The following is a 5,697-nucleotide window of genomic DNA, read 5'->3' on the forward strand; positions in this document are numbered from 1 at the left end:
AATTCGTGTGACAACTTCCCAGCAGAATTTGGCATTATTTTCGCATAAGCCGACCGAGTTTTTGCGCCGATTCATAACCATGGATGAAACGTGGATCCACTACTACACTCCTAAGTCAACGCAACAGGCAAACCAGTGGGTTCCACCGGGCCAAAGTGCTCCGAAGCATCCAAAAACGCAACAATGGGTCGGAAAGGTTATGGCCTCCGTATTTTGGTATGCACATGGCATAATATTCGTGGATTATCTTGAAAAAGGTAAGACCATAACCGGAGCATACTATTCATCATTATTGGACCGATTGAAAATCGAAATCGCAAATTGCATGAAATCGGCTTCGAATTGGTTCCTCAGCCACCGTATTCACCAGACCTGGCCCCCAGCGACTATTACTTGTTCCCTAACCTGAAGAGATGGCTCACCGGTAAGCGTTTTTACTCAAATGAGGAGCTCATAGCTGAAACTGAGGCGTATTTTGCAGACCTTCCGATCGAGTACTTTTCGGACGGTATCAAAAAGTTAGAAAATCGTTGGACTCGCTGTATCGACCTAAAAGAAGAGTATGTTGGAAAATAAAACCGACTTTGGCCAAAAAAACATCTCCGTGTTTCATTTTTCAGGGACTTATCAGACTGCCTAGTATATAGAGGGCTGCAAGCACCAAATATAATATAGAGGGCTGTGGGCCAATTACAAATAGGCTAGGTTCCAAAAATAAAGTTTTTTTGAATTGAAGCAAAAAATAAAAGCGATCTGAATTTGTTATCCAGTTAACATTAGAACTAAAGAAGAAAATTCTTGAAAAAGAAAGAACACTATATGAAGTTATAGAATTATGTCAGGTACGTAAGGAAATAATGAATCAATCGAAAACCATGAATGGCAATCTAGCTGCGCCTAGTACATCATCTGAGAAACACAAACTTTAATAAATAAGAAATAAAAATGTTTCCAGCAAAGGACGCAAAATGCCGAAAAATGCGGTTTACAAGGTGATTATGCTGCATATTGTAAGACTCGTCAACCGAAAAAAAAAATTTTTTTTTAACCAACCTAGAAGAATAGAAAACAATTTCATTCTCGAATTAATTTCGTTGGCGCAGAATATCTAAAACCTGAGACACATACTGGTATCCGGGACTATGATTTCTTCAGAATTAATAACATTCAACGTGTAGATTATGTGGACGTTCCTGATGAGCTAATTAAGTGCCTAGGAGGCGGAATGCGTCTAATAGCATTTATTAATTTGAATTTAAAGTGAACGTAATAACAGATAAGGATTGGGAACTTTTTTCTAAGGAAGGAGCTATTTGGGATGTGACTTCAAAGATCTCAAATACACAAAACCGTATGCGGTTAAAACTCCACTTAAGATTTAAAGCAAATTCGTAACCACAATCAATTTACCAGGTGAAAGGGAACTTATCACACCATTTGCCGTGGTAGAACGAAGAGACATATCACTAATTGGAAAGACGACAGGAAAGAAATTGGGAATATTGAAATTGGGATTGCATGCGAATAGACTGGAAAATGTAACACCTTTTCAAAAAATAAAATTTTTTTTGGTGAAGTTGTCCATAGATCGTTATGTAAAACCAGTTTAAAACCTTCTAAAACAGTTCCAATTTCTGTGGAACAGCAAGTTGAGGCTAAAGTAAATGCAGCACAGCAACACTAAATCATCAAAGGAGTTAGTCAACTTAATGCTTAATTATCACTGATAGTAGTTGACTCTAGACTTTCAGGTGAAATTAGGTTCTGCATAGACATGTGTAGAGTGAATGAAGCCATCCTGCCAGAGACCTACCTACAGCTTACATTTAATTCTTTTATGACAAAGTTCTAAAACGAAAAGTATTTTTTTCGTTTAGACTCAAAAAACACATGTCGTCAGCTAAAATTAGATATTGATAGCCGACCCATAACTACATTCATTACTCACAAAGGAATATTTCGCGATAAGCCCCTCATGTTCGGCGTCAACTCCGGTCTTGAGATTTTCCAGAGAACTGTGAAGGCAATTTTTTCAGCTTGAAAAATGAAACTCCCATTAGAATACATTTCAAATAACGTTTCGCTAATTTGTTAGATTTTAAAATAATTCTGTAACAACAAATTACATTGTAAAAAAAATCTATTGAATTTTACATCTCCGGTGGATGTAAATAAAAGGACCCTCGTCTTTAGGAGTAACTTTACGAATCTGTTGTGATATTCCAATTCGGCCGATAATTTTACACGCGAAAATGTAAAATTCATTATGTGAAAGAATAAAATTAATTTATCAGGGCGACAGGTTTCGAACACTCGAAGCTCAAACTTCGTAGAATTTCACGGAGATTGAAGAAACACAAGCCGGACACGTTACCACTTACCTAAAACACATGAGATACTAAGGGTATTTTTTTATGTTTAAATATTCCATAGCATAAGTATGAAATATACGTTTTGGATAACCGCATTTTTTCCGTTCTAAAAGCAGAAAATGTAAAATGTAAAATAGGACTAGCTCGAATTCGGTCTATTTTTGTGTAAAAACTGTCAAAAAAGTTGAACATAGCTGTCAGTTTCCTCACATTAAGAATAAAAATGCTGCAAAATTGAAGGATGAAGGCATCGATAAACAACGAACACGAGAGACGCTTTCGTATTCAGATACTATATGATTAATTATTAATTAAAAATTAGAAAAAACAATTCATTATAAATCAAAAATTTTACAGTTTCCGCCATGGTAAAATTAAAGACCTTTGGTAAAATTAAAAATCTCGATGTAATTTTCAATCACAGAAAAGTGATTTTACCGACGCATGGTATTTTTACACGCTGCGACTGAATTTTTCCTTCTGAATGTAAACTTAGTACGAGGGAATGTGTAATCTTATTTTTATCGAGTATTACACTACTATTCGAGGGTCCTTTTATTTACATCGCTAGAGGATGTAATTTCACATACTTTTTTAAAATCACACAGTGAAGCGTATGATATTTACAATGATACAATATTTAATTTTCCAAAACTTTATAATTTTATACAAATCTTTTTTTACAGTGTAGGTATTTTCACTTCAACCATCAGCTAAATTCACTTCGGTGAAAGCTGCGGGGAAAACAATGAACCAAATGCATGGAAAATAAAATTGATTTCTGTAATATCTTTGTAATTAATAATAAGTATCATCAGTTTACTATGTCATTAAATAGTTCATTAAATATTTTATTTAAAAATTCAAATGATAAAGTGCATATTTATTTATATAAGACATGTCTATATACAGTATAGTATATGAAGCCAGCGGTGACAACGATTGACTCTACTTTCTCTCCACCTTCCCTTTTTTTACTTTGTTCTATAACTCTAATGAGCCGATCACACTGATTTTTGGAAACATATTTTTTGGTTTTTAAAGTTTTCTTCTAAATTCAATAAATAAAGACACTAAACCATACAATGCTGTCGTTCTTTAAAGTTAGGATCTCTTTCAAGTCTACTTTATAATAATTTATGGTGCCGAGTAAAAATTAATTAATTCAGATTACAATTGTTTAAGACATTCCGGCATACGATGGTGTCCCTCTTCAGTTAATTATTCAGACAATATATTTAGACATTATATTGGTTAATAAATAATAACATGGTTAACATGACAGTTATTAGTTTGTATAAACATATCTTTGGTCAACTCTTTTGGTATTCTAATTGATAATCAATTCTCAGACATAATTTTTCATTTTTTCGGCATTAGCATTTAATAATATTTAATTATTGAATAATGATCACAAAAAAATATTTTAATCTCTTATTATTACAGTTAAGTTATAATTACATCTGCTTATGTCATAGCCATTGTAACATTAATTTAGTATTAAAACAACTAATATTTATGGTGGTTATCTGTAATAACTCTTCAATAATTAATAAATAGAGAATTAAATAACAAACATATCTCAATTTTAAATTCAAAATGTTAAAAAATATCAATTTGGCTTAATTCTATGTATCCCTTCAACTTACTAAAATTGTTTCAAATATGTTGTAATGTTGTAAAAATGAAAAATTTTGCTTTGAAATATTTTATATTATGTTCCGAAACTTTAGGAAATCGTTTCAATAAAAAATTTTAAACTTTAATTTTAAATCTTTAAAATAAAAAATTATTCTACTTTGAGTGTTTCAATTTGCAGTTCAGTTTTTACTACTTCAAATTACAAAATTCGTGTTTTCTAGAATCTATTAATTTTAGTAACTGTGATAAAATCATTCTTAATTGTTCAATTTTTATTTGCAATGAAAAAGTTTTTCTTTTTCGACCAAAGATTTCTATAAATTCGTGTAGATTCTTGCAGTAGTACTTTTTTTTGTGAATTCTTATAGAAAATGGAAACTACAACAAAATACAATATACAGTAAAATACAAAAAAGTACAAAATTCGACCTAATAATAGAAAAAACTTGTACTTTCCTGTAATTTTGATTGTAATTTACTGTATTCATCTGTGAATTCCTGTAAAAATGGATTTATTTTTTAGTGCATTTTTGTAAAAAAATTTCCAACTGGACAATACATGAATTATATGCAATTATTTCCACGCAGAATCGAATTTATGTGGATAAAATGTTGTCTACAAACCAATTTCCAATGGATTTTGATGTTTTTTACCGACCGCAAGGCTTCCAGGTGTAAAGAGTCAGTGAACAAAAATTGTTTAAAGAATTAACTATCCTTATCTATTAATAAAGTATAAAAAAAAGTAATTTGAAATGCATTTTTAGTTGGTTTTGCTAAGAAAATAGAGTCTGTGCTTGGAAAAATAGTCAAGATGTGTAATTATTTATGAAAAGTTTTTTTGCTCTTACGTACAAAATTGTTGGTCATTCAAAATAAATTGATAATTGAAAAAAAAATTCTCTACATAAAAGTAGGTGTGCAAAGCTAAATCTAGGAAAATTCATATATAGATAGTAGGTCAGTATATCAAAGTAGAAGAAGAGGACCACTCAAATCTAAAATTCTAAATGGGCGGAGTTCCTGTGCGCCCACCTAAATGGTACCGCAAACGGAATTCAGGAAGAAAATAAGGAGGGCCCGAAAGCTTGCAGGTAAAATCCTAATCGTGAGCGGAATTCATGTGCACCGATGACTTCTCACCAACTCAAGTTTAAAAAGGAGAGATTGTGGAAACCCGTGATAGAGGGGCTTGAAACAGCGTCGGCGGGAGATGACTAGTAGGTCAGTTGGTATAGAAAGAGAATCCGCAGGAACAGGGTCGGTTGATATCGGAGCGTTTGATATTGGCTCGTACATCTCCGTGAATAATTGTAATGTTGTAAATTGTTATGTTTGTTCAGAATATAGTTTGTGAATTGAGAAAATATGATGCTATTATTTATGCGAATCCCAGAGAAGCACAGTTTCCGTCATACTTTATCCGTCAAACCTGTATAATTTAATAAGTTTCGAGTAAAATTACATTTTCAGATGGCAAAGTATATAATTCGGCATTATATATAATACTGACGCCGTATCCGGCGTGTTTCTTTCACCTTGAGACATTGAAATATCAAAAGAAAAACGCATCCAACGAAAAAAATGTATGTTATAACAACTTTTTATTTTTGAGGAGGAAAAGCGACGCCGAAAAAATATACTCCACCCCCTAGGAATTCAACAGGGGGAGGAGGTTACTTTA

This window comes from Belonocnema kinseyi, chromosome 6 (genome assembly GCF_010883055.1).
Source record: "Belonocnema kinseyi isolate 2016_QV_RU_SX_M_011 chromosome 6, B_treatae_v1, whole genome shotgun sequence".
Taxonomy (NCBI): Eukaryota; Metazoa; Arthropoda; class Insecta; order Hymenoptera; family Cynipidae; genus Belonocnema; species Belonocnema kinseyi.